The 11,359-nt window shown below is 56.9% G+C and overlaps 1 pseudogene; it reads left to right on the top strand.

The window, feature by feature from the left end:
• The first annotated feature begins 1,434 nt into the window (after nucleotides 1-1,434).
• LOC149362029 (uncharacterized) lies at nucleotides 1,435-3,745 on the top strand (annotated as a pseudogene).
• Nucleotides 3,746-11,359: the final 7,614 nt, after the last annotated feature.

Here is an 11,359-nt window from a genome sequence, read left to right as displayed (position 1 = left end):
CGCAAGACAACTGATTTCTTTTTTTTTTGAGAGGAAATTGAATCACGGAATCTCGCATAATATTAAGAAGATCGGTGCTAGGGCTGGTGTTAGAGTGGTTTTTAACGCTCCTGAAAAACTCTCCAGGATTTGCAAGAGAGTGAATGCGGAGGATATGGCCGTCGCTTGTTCGAAGCGGCATCAGCAGCGATTCGTGGCCTGTAAAAAGAGCGTTGTGTACTCGATACCGCTTGCCTGTGGTAAGCAGTATATTTGCCAAACTGGCAGGTGCCTTAATGAAAGGCTGAGGGAGCACGCAAGAGATGTCAAGAACAAGTCAGGTAGCAAAATGATTGACCATATTCGGAATTGCCGCAACTGCACTCCCGCGCTCGAAAAAACGTCAGTACTGCGCCGGTGCAAGACACAACTTGGAAGAGAGATAATTGAGGCTAATGAGATAGAAAAATCGGGTACCTCGTGTGTCAGGAATCCTTCAATTTTGCTCTCAAAAAAAGAAATCAGTTATCTTGCGAAGAATTAGAGCTCGAAACATGCATTCACTCGTGCGATGATGGGATCTGTGCTGATCTGATATATATGTATGCGAAGTCTCTTCTTTCCCTCTTCTTGTTTGATAAGAGCAGCTGCTGTATTTAAGCAAATGTTCCGTCAATAAGCACCTGAGTTGTTAGTAAGCCCTTGTCCTGTCTACCTCGTTTCTTTTGTGTCGTGTCTTTTGCGCAAAAAACCCAGAATGCTTAGGCACCAACTAGCCTGCAAAGACATACTCGCTAGAAAGTACCCCGCGAAAACTACGCGATTCGCCAGATCTTCAAGAAAACAAGTACGTTTCTATTTAATGCACTACAAAACAAACCAGAGTGTTTGGCAAGTGTAACAAGCCCAAAGAACATTTTCCACAAGAGTGTCCTCACAATCTCACAATGAGACCCTGTCTGATTTATGCAATGCGGCCAAATAAAGTCCATATCAATTAGAATACACATCAGGCAAGCGAAGGGGACAGCTCATTCTTCTAGGAGCGCTGTACGATTCCCATTCTGAGGCTAGCTGTTTCATATTTAAAGCTAGCCTGGTTACGATGCCTTCGAGGTTTCGCACGCCTTCGGACAATTGTGTATACATTCGTTGGAGCCCATTAATACTAGCGGCATGGATTAGGACGCTTCTTCGACTTCGTGGAGTGTGCACCGTTGCGAAGTCGGAAAAGTTAACCGGATATAATTGCTTCGGTTATACAGTGTGGGGATTCGCGCTGTCTCGAGGGCAGCCTGTGCTGCTCCTTTTCGACTGCTGCGAAACCATGTCCGCTAGCGGAGGCGCGGTACGGCTCTGGACGCTGCCTAACCACCCGCTGGGCCCTCCGGTCTCGCGGGGATCCCGGCTGCACTCCACGGGGTTCGTGCTACGTGGTCCGCTGATTGGGTTGCGGGGGTGTGACGTAGGGGCGAAGTTGTGTTGTTCGGTAGCGGGTTGCGGAAGCGCGGGAGAGTTGGTGGCGGGCGTGCGACGAGGGCGGAACACGGGCCGACGCAAGCGACAAGGTACGTGAGCGACCAATATTCGCTGTCCCCGAGGCCTTTGCCGACGGCCATTCGCGTGCCTTGTCGCACAGGTCCCGAACATCGCAAGCCGAGAGCCTCGCGCCCCGCTCTTGCGGAACCTGCGAGCGCCCGGCGAAACCCGCCGAGTAACCGCCGCCGCTGACCCGAGTCAGCCGCGGCTCTCACTAGAGTTTTCCCGCCGCACCGGTCTGCGCGCGCATCGTCTGCGGCCCGCTGTCGGGTGGCGGTGGATGCCAGGTGCGCACGGGTGGAAGGAGTGCCGCATGCAGTGCTTGTGTATGAGTGTACCGCTGTTGTCAGCACAATAAATACGTGTGCTGCAAACGTGCTGCTGCTCTTGGATTGAGAGCGCACGAGCGCGGCAAGAGTAGACCGGTCCCCTTACGGCTCGGTGCTCGAACCACGCAGTGGGTCTCTCTCTTCGCACGCCTCGGGACATGTAAGGAAGCCCACTCTTGGGCTACGTGCTGACCCCGTGTGCGGAGGGACTAAGGGAGGTACCCACATTTCTGGCGCCCGAACGTGGGGCAGCGACTGCCTGTGCAATTGCTGCCACGCACAACGAGCCGAGAACCGGTGTGACCAGCTTGCCGCGCCATGTTCTCCAGTTTTAGGGAGGCGTCACCTTTGACGTTTCTCGCGAACGTCGCCCAGTGGGAAAACTCTATCGTCGCTGGTGATGTTGTAATGTCGGGGAGAGCGGAATCAGCAGCCCAACGGGCTGCAGTGTCGGAACTAACGGAGCAAGCGCAAGGCGTCTCCTCGACACCCGTTCGCTCCGGTTTGAGTCCGCTGGACGGAGAGATAGGTAATGGAGGGCTGCAATCATTGATGGAAGAAGGGAGATTGCCGATTACGCAGCTGGCTAATGGGGAACACAGAGAGGCCCGCACTACGGAGCAAATGGCAGCTAGCCCGCTAGTACGGAGCGAGGAATTGGTCGTGCCTGATGTTCCTTAGAGCTCGAGGCAGGCGGGAGAGATAGCGCAGCTGCTTGTGGTTCCCGAGCATGCTAAGACCCAAAAGGCGGGAGCTCTCAGTGGAGCGCCCGTACCAGACGCGTCAGCGTTGCTGCAGGACGCGACGCGGCTAATACAGTCCTTATCGGGCGCTCTTCAGGCTTCCCTGGAGGCATCCAAGCACTCGCGGCCGGCGGTAAAGGTGGCCGTCCCAACATACCGTGGTTACGCCGACACGGTCAGCGTAACTGAGTTCATCGAAAGTCTAACGCACTACCAGGCTGCGGTAGCACTGGATGACCGCGAGATGCTCACGCGTATCGTGCCTGTTGCCCTTGTGGAGCGAGCAGCGCAATGGTACCGGCTTTCCGGTCGCCGAGCAACCACGCTCGATGAGTTCAAGGCGGCTCTCCGTCGGGAATTCCTGCCTGTAGACTACCACCGTAGGATGCGGCGAGAGCTTGAGCTGCGTACGCAGGCGCCTGACGAGTCATTGCTCGAGTATGTGCGGACAATGGAGGATCTTTTCCAGATCGCCGAGCCGACTGCCTCAAACGACGAGCGTGTCGAAAGAGTTGTTAGGCAGGCGCATCCCACTTTTGCGGCCTACTTGCGTGGCGGTCGGTTTCGCGACCTGGATGATCTGGCTGCGGAGGCCAAGCGCATACAAGGCGACATCCTCGCCATGCGCGCATACCGCCCTCCACCGCCTGCCAGCGAAGCAGTGGAGCCCCGCTGCGCGTGGACAGGGGCTTCCTCCTATGCACGCTATGATGCTTCTGCCCAAGCTGTGTGCGCAGTCGGCGCGGACACCCGCCAAGAGTGGAAATTAAGTGAACGCGCTCTTGACCCGTTTACTTTTCACCGGCGTGCAAGCAGTGCCACCGCTACTGCTAGTCCGAACAAAAGTCGAGCCTCTGGGCACGGCGGGGGACAAGGGGAGACATTCCCGAAATGGCCGGAAGGCCGCTCAGCGGGGTGCACCAGGCGGGAGGGGGCATTTCCAAGACGCGGCGACATGCCTGCACGCGGAGTGCGGTGCTTCCAATGTGGCGAGCTGGGCCATATCTCTCGTCTGTGCACAAGTGAGCCCGTCCAGCAGGGAAACGGGGTCGGGGGTCGGGTGTGAGGACACGCTCGACCGAGATAATTGCTGTTCCCTCCGTATGCCGTGCTGGCCTGCCCTCCGACATGCCAGCTCCGTTCATCAATGTCACAATTGCGGGTTGTGAAGTCGCGGCGCTTCTAGACACGGGGGCCAGTGCCCCCTTGTTTGGGGACGAAGTTGCCTCCCTATTACAGCAGCGTTCCGTTCGTATGAGAGAGTGCCGAGCGACTTTTAGCCTTGCCAGCGGCGCCGCCCATGCGGCTGGCGCGGTGAGGCTGATGGTCAGATGGGGCGGGAGAGCGGGGCGCTTTCGCTTTATTCATCTTCCCGGACTGACTGTCCCCGTGATTCTTGGGCGCGACTTTCTTCGTAAGTCCCGGATCGTGGTAGACATTGCGAACGGTGGCTACCGGATCGGCCCCGTGGTCCCCTTGAAACCTTTCGCCAGCCCACCCTCGGCTCGTGTTATTGCCCCCTCGGGGCGGGCGCCTCCTCCTCGCAGTGTTGTGGGAAGCGGGGCCGGCGAGGGAATCGCGTCCGTGGTTCAGCGGAGGCGCGCGCCTGTGCAAGATGGGGGCGTCCACCCTTTGGTGGCTAGTGCAATTGCGCAGGATCGGGAACAGAAGGCTCGCATATCGGACTTGCTCTTCCGGTATGAAGAGCTGTTCACCGACGAGCCAGGTTGTACCGACCTAGTGCGCCACAAGATCGAGACCGCAGACGCGCTTCCCTTGAAGAGCAACCCCAGGCCAGTTAGTCTGTCCAAAAGGCGGGCTATCGATGGAGTGCTAGATGAAATGCTGGCAACCGGGGTCGTCAAACGCTCAGATAGCCCCTGGGCATCTCCAGTCGTTCTTGTCCCAAAGAAAGATGGTAATTTTCGCTTTTGCGTCGATTACCGCCGATTGAACGCGCTCACCCGGAAAGATGCATATCCGCTGCCCACCATTGAGTCCATAGTCGGTAACTTGGGGGCGGCAAAGTATTTTACTACGCTTGACGCCGCCAAGGGCTACCTTCAGGTAAAAATGGAGCCCGAAGACCAAGCCAAGACCGCCTTTACCTGCCATCGAGGCTTGTTTCAATTCGAAAGGATGCCTTTCGGGCTGTGCAATGCGCCAGCCACCTTCCAAAGGTTAATGGACAGGGTACTTGGCGACTCAAAATGGTCGCATGCGATGTGTTATCTCGACGACATTGTAATATACTCGCGCACGTTTGACGACTACATTAAGCACGTTGGAGACATTTTGCAGAGACTCAATGCAGCGGGAATGACTCTCAACCCGGCGAAAGCGCAGGTGGCGCAAACTCAAGTGCAGTTACTTGGGTTCACACTGGGCGGAGGTTCCATTGAACCAAACTCGGAGAAGCTAAAGGCGATCCTGGATTTTTCCGTGCCCCAGGACGTGCGCGACCTTCGTCGCTTCCTAGGAATGGCCAATTTTTATCGGTCATTCATTCCGTCCTGTGCCAAACTCCAGGCTCCGCTAACAAAGCTGTTGGGCAAGACTGTCGAGTGGCACTGGGGCCCTGAGCAAGAACAAGCGTTTCGCGCCTTGTCTCGTGCCATTGCCGAGACGGCGCAGCTCAGGTTGCCTGACCTGACCAGAGAGTTCGTTGTTCAGACGGACGCGAGTGATCTGGGACTGGGGGCTGTCCTCCTCCAGGAATATGATGGCGTTCTGCACCCACTGGCCTTTGCCAGCCGCTCTTTGCTCCCCGCGGAGAAGAATTATTCTGTTACTGAAAAGGAGTGCCTAGCAATCGTGTTCGCTCTGCGCAAGTTCGACGTCTATTTGGACGGCACGAAGTTCATTGTGCAGACCGACCACAGCGCACTCAGCTGGCTCATGAGGCTTCGAGAACCCGTGGGCCGACTGGCGCGCTGGGCGCTTCTCGTACAGCACTACAACTTTTCGGTGCAGTACCGAAAGGGGAGCACAAACGTCGTTGCAGACGCGCTATCGCGCGCCCCTCTGCCTGCCACCGCCATTGCCGGAGGCAGGCGGGAGGGAGGAAAAGTTGTTCCGCCAGTTCGGACGAGCGAAGAGGGGGTCGACGTGGAGAGAGAGTGTCCTCCCACATTTGGGGAAAGCGATGCCTCACGAGCGCGGACAGAGCGCGGGAATGGGACGGTTAGCAGAAAGAGCTACGCGGAGGCTGCCTCCCCCCGTGGAGGGGCTGACAGGGTCTGTGCACTAAGTGGGATACGCAAGTGTAAGTCAAAAACGAATGACTCGCAAAGCTTTGGACGGGCTGTCCTCTCCTGTGAGGGCGCAGCCACCTTGCGCGTGCCGAAGGGGCCCCCCTTTTTGGGCAAGCCCCGCACCGCGATGAAGGAGAACCACGCCTTTGCTTCGTCTCCGTCTAACTGTAATGGAAGCGGCTCCCCCGTCGGGGATACCGCAATCATATTCAGCCGGGAAGAGCTCCTGAGGGCCCAGCAGGCCGATTCTTTCTGTAGATAGATTAGAAGTCGTTTGGTTGAGACAGAGCGCCGTAACGTTGCTGGCATTGCAACGAGTGCGGAAGGGCCCAAGCCAGCTTGCATTGCTGGCAGCCCCGAGGATTCGTTCCTGCTGGACCCGGATGGGCTCGTGCTGAGGTATACCGCTACCGACGATGAGTCCATTGATCCGTTTAAGGTAGTGGTACCCAAAAGTCTGAGATGCGCCACTTTGCGTTATGCTCACGACGAGCCACTGGCCGGACATTTGAGCGGCTCAAAGGTCTTTGCAAGACTCAGCCGCACTGTCACCTGGCCCGGCATGAAGCGGGACATTTTCCGCTATTGTCGGACCTGCCATGTCTGTCAGACGGTGAAATCTCGCGGTGGCCGCCCACCGGGATTGATGCAACCGATTGACAGTCAGCGGCCGTGGCAGTACGCTGCCTGCGACTTAATGGGGCCTTTCCCTAGGAGAAAGCAGGGCTTTCAGCACCTGTTGGTAGTGGTCGATCACTTTACTAAGTGGGTGGAGCTTTTTCCACTCCGTAAGGTGACGGCCCGGGCTGTGCTAGACAAGCTGATGGAAGTTTTCACGCGTTTTGGCTTTCCGGAGCGCCTGATCACGGACAACGCGTCGTACTTCACGGCTCGGGTGTTTCGCGAGACGTGCTCTTCCTTTCGGATAGAGCATCGCCTCACGTCGCCCTACCACCCCCAGTCTAATCTGACGGAACGCTGCAATCGCACCGTAAAGTCGATGCTCACGGCCTTTGCCCAGAGCCAGAAGTATTGGGCAGACCACCTAAACGAGCTCGCGTTCGCAATCCGGACTGCGGAGAATCGTTCTACAGGTTTATCCCCCGCATTTCTCACTTTTGGGAGAGAGCTGGCAAATCCGCTCACTGTTGTGACGCAGCGCCAAGAAGGGGTTGAGAGTGCGCCGGGGGAGCGTTCTTCATACGCGGCGCAGCTTCGCACCAGGCTAGCGCAAGCCCTTCGTAGGGCGCGGAAAAGCCTGGGTGCTGCTCGAGCCCAGCAGAAGGCTCAGTATGACAAAAGCCACCGGAACGTCTGCTTTCAGGCAGGTGACTTAGTGCTCAAACGCAACCATGCCCTCAGTGATGCCAGCAAAGGGTTTTCCGCGTCTTTGGCTCCTAAGTGGCTGGGGCCCTACCGGGTGGAGAAACGGTTTTCTCCCCTTGTGTATGAGCTGGTGGATCCCCAAACGGGGCGCACCCGAGGCCGCGTTCATATCGCTGACCTGAAAGCCTACCACTGTAGGCCGCATGAGTCGACGCCGGGGCCCAGTGACCTCGCGTCCAAGCCACAGAGCATGCCTTGTGCGTCCGACCGCTTTCGGCCACCGCACCGCTACCCTCTCAGGAGCCGTGCACCATAGAGACAGCGCGTCCTTGACTCCGGACCCTTAGAGTAATGAGACAACGCCTCGTTCGTCCCTGCCAACCTCAGCGAGCGCTCGCCCGTTCCGAGAATTTTCTCAGACCGGCGGGCGCGCGCATTTGTATATATGTGCATGCGGAACAGTTCCCTCTTGGGTTGTTTCATGTGTGTTTAGTTTCTCCGGTGTGTGTGTGTGTGTGTGTGTGTGTGTGTGTGTGTACAGTGAAGAGGGGGGGGGGTGTAGGGCTGTCCAGTTTCAGCGTAAGCCGTAGGATCGCCGGTCCCTCCCTCCTCCGGGTTTCTCCTTGCGCGGAAGTGGGCTCGGGCCCCGCGGAGACCGCCTCGCTTCGCCAGTGGTCCCTCTGTGCACGAGCTTGAAGGACTACGCCAGGCTTGCTAGGAGTGAAGTCGCCGTGATGTCGCCTATACCACCGCTGCCGATGCCCACCGGACCCGGCCATCTTCCCAATCGTCGTCGCCGCCGGGGTGGCCGGCAGAGGAGACGGATGCCCGGGGCGCCCGGGGCGAAGTTGGCGGCCCCGGCTTTTCTACGGAGGCGAGCAGGCGGCGGCCTGAGGAAGCGGTGCGTCGCCACCTGGGCCTGTCAGGATGGTGCCTCGCCGCCGTTGTCATACGTATCGGCCAGACCCTGGACCGCCCAGCGAAGAGTGGAGCGGGGCCAGCTCCATGTGCCCTTCCCATTTCGGGGCTTCACGATCACCGAGCGGGAGGCGGAATCGGGCGGCGCCCACATGCCCATTCCTCCGGACGCGGTCACCTGCGAGGCGTGCGGTGCGCTCGTCATTCACGAGTCGCACTACACCGGGAGCCTGCATCCCAAGGCGAGGGTGACCACCGATGTCCCTGCAGTGCCCTGCGAGCCGGCATAGGCGATGTCCAACGAGGAGCTGGCGGCGATGGTGCGCGGCTGGATGGAGGTGGACCCGTCGTTTGCGGCGCTGGTGGCCGCGGAGGAGCGGCCCTTGGTGGTGAGGGAGGTGACCGGCGCAAGCGCCGCTGACGCTGGGCAGCCGATGGACGCGATTTAGGGCCAGGACAGTTTTTTTTGTTATATTTCAGTAATGTATTTCATTTCTTTGTTTCTCCTCTGTCTAGTGACTAATCATTTTTTATAGCACTGTATAATCCGGAGTGGATGTTATCCTCTATTATTGGCATGCATATATTATATCACCGCCTGTTGCTTTTGTTATCGTTTTTCCATTATATTTATGTATTTTGTATTCTTTCATATATATACCATGTAGCGTAGCGCGTAAGGGCAAGGGGAAAAGGGAGGCTGGTGGAAGGACTCCTCCTTGCAGTGCCATTGCGCGTCTGTCGACGGACATACGGCTGGCTTTCCAGACCGACCAGGGCACTTAAGGAGAGAGGGATGTGGGGATTCGCGCTGTCTCGAGGGCAGCCTGTGCTGCTCCTTTTCGACTGCTGCGAAACCCTGTCCGCTAGCGGAGGCGCGGTACGGCTCTGGACGCTGCCTAACCACCCGCTGGGCCCTCCGGTCTCGCGGGGATCCCGGCTGCACTCCACGGGGGGTCGTGCTACGTGGTCCGCTGATTGGGTTGCGGGGGTGTGACGTAGGGGCGAAGTTGTGTTGTTCGGTAGTGGGTTGCGGAAGCGCGGGAGAGTTGGTGGCGGGCGTGCGACGAGGGCGGAACACGGGCCGACGCAAGCGACAAGGTACGTGAGCGACCAATATTCGCTGTCCCCGAGGCCTTTGCCGACGGCCATTCGCGTGCCTTGTCGCACAGGTCCCGAACATCGCAAGCCGAGAGCCTCGCGCCCCGCTCTTGCGGAACCTGCGAGCGCCCGGCGAAACCCGCCGAGTAACCGCCGCCGCTGACCCGAGTCAGCCGCGGCTCTCACTAGAGTTTTCCCGCCGCACCGGTCTGCGCGCGCATCGTCTGCGGCCCGCTGTCGGGTGGCGGTGGATGCCAGGTGCGCACGGGTGGAAGGAGTGCCGCATGCAGTGCTTGTGTATGAGTGTACCGCTGTTGTCAGCACAATAAATACGTGTGCTGCAAACGTGTTACCGCTCTTGGATTGAGAGCGCACGAGCGCGGCAAGAGTAGACTGGTCCCCTTACGGCTCGGTGCTCGAACCACGCAGTGGGTCTCTCTCTTCGCACGCCTCGGGACATGTAAGGAAGCCCACTCTTGGGCTACGTGCTGACCCCGTGTGCGGAGGGACTAAGGGAGGTACCCACAACAGTTACATAACATAGTAGCTAAACGGCTCACCTCTCTTTAGAACGGTCGACTGAGACCGTCAGCATTGGTGTTTAGCTTCCCTTTCTTATAACGCACTTCAAAGTTGTGCTGCTGAAGGGCTATGCTCCACCTGAGTAAGCGACCATTCTCTGATGATGTGCTCTGCAGACACGTTAAGGGGCTACATCATCGAGGTACGGAAGAGCGAAGTTCTCTAGTCCATAAGAACGCGGTCCATAAGACAGGAAAATTTGTAAGGAGCATTCTTCAGCCCAAAGCTGAGCATCACTGGCCGAAAAGACCCTATCGGTGAAATAAAAGCTGCATAGTGACTCGCAGCTCAGTAAGCGGAACTTGCCAGTAAACGCGAACAAGGTCCAAGGTTGAAATGTACGGGGCCTTGGATATTGTCTCCACCCTGTCTTCAATATTGGGTATAGGGTACGTCTGATTGACTCTTACCTAGTTTAAACACCGGTAATCTATGCAGGGCCTCGGATGTTTGCCTGGCACTTCAACTAAAATCAACGGTGAAATGAAGTCGCTCTCAGCTGCGATTATCTCACCCAGGTGACACATCCGGTGAATTTCAGCCTCCATGATTTCCCTTTGTCTCGGAGATACGCGGTAAGGCTTGGAACGGATTGGTTTATCCTCCGTCAGTTTGATGTCATGCTCTATCAGGTTTGTTTTGCCTGGTTTGTATAAGAAGACGAAAGAAAAATCTCGGGCTATCTGGCCTAAGTCGCGCTTTTGGGTTTCATTTAAATTTCGTTCTGCATCCATCTTGGCCACCAGCATGCTACTCGCAGTGTCTCCAGTTGTCATACAAGGAATCTCAGCGATTTCCTCTTCTGGTAGGTTAAGTGGAAAATTTACCACCCCCTTTTGCTTAATATAAGGCTTCATGAGGTTACTGTGGTACAATTTAGAATGATTTCTTCCAAGTTTTACATCATAATTTGTGCCTGAAAGCTTGGACACCACTTTGGCTGGCCCTTCCCATTGGACATCTAGCTTTGTCTTTTTCGAAGGGCACAGCAACATGACTTCATCACCCACTTGGAAAGTTCGCCTTCGTGTCTTTCTGTCACAGCGCGCCTTAGCAAATGTCTGCGCCGCTTTAATATTGCTTTCAACCATTTCACGAGTTTTCCCCATCCGCTCCAGCCGTTGTAACACGTAGGATACGACGTTAGGATCCTCTCCTTGGCCCTCGCACGATTCTTGCTACAAGCGGAGTGGACCTCTTAATTTGGTTTGGTTTGGTTTATTGGGGTTTAACGTCCCAAAGCGACTCAGGCTATGAGAGACGCCGTAGTGAAGGGCTCGGGAAATTTCGACCACATGGGGTTCTTTAACGTGCACGGACAACGCACAGTACACGGGCCTCTAGAATTTCGCTTTCATGGAAATTCACCCGCGGCGGCCGGGATCGAACCCGCGTCTTTCGGTCCTGCAGCCGAGCGCCGTAACCATTCAGCCACCGCGGCGTGGCCCCCTTAATTTACGTCCGTAAGCTAGCTCGGCCGGACTGAAACCTGTGATATCGTGAGGAGCCGACCTCAGGGCAATGCCGCGGGAATGCAACCTACCCAGTCATGTTTATTTTTGAAACAAACAGCCCTTAAAATGCGCTT

The sequence above is a fragment of the Amblyomma mixtum genome, chromosome 2 (genome assembly GCF_055824585.1).
Source record: "Amblyomma mixtum isolate Tamu chromosome 2, ASM5582458v1, whole genome shotgun sequence".
In the NCBI taxonomy this organism is placed as follows: Eukaryota; Metazoa; Arthropoda; class Arachnida; order Ixodida; family Ixodidae; genus Amblyomma; species Amblyomma mixtum.
Note: the sequence above shows the minus strand (reverse complement) of the source record. Positions and strands in the feature narration are given on the sequence as shown.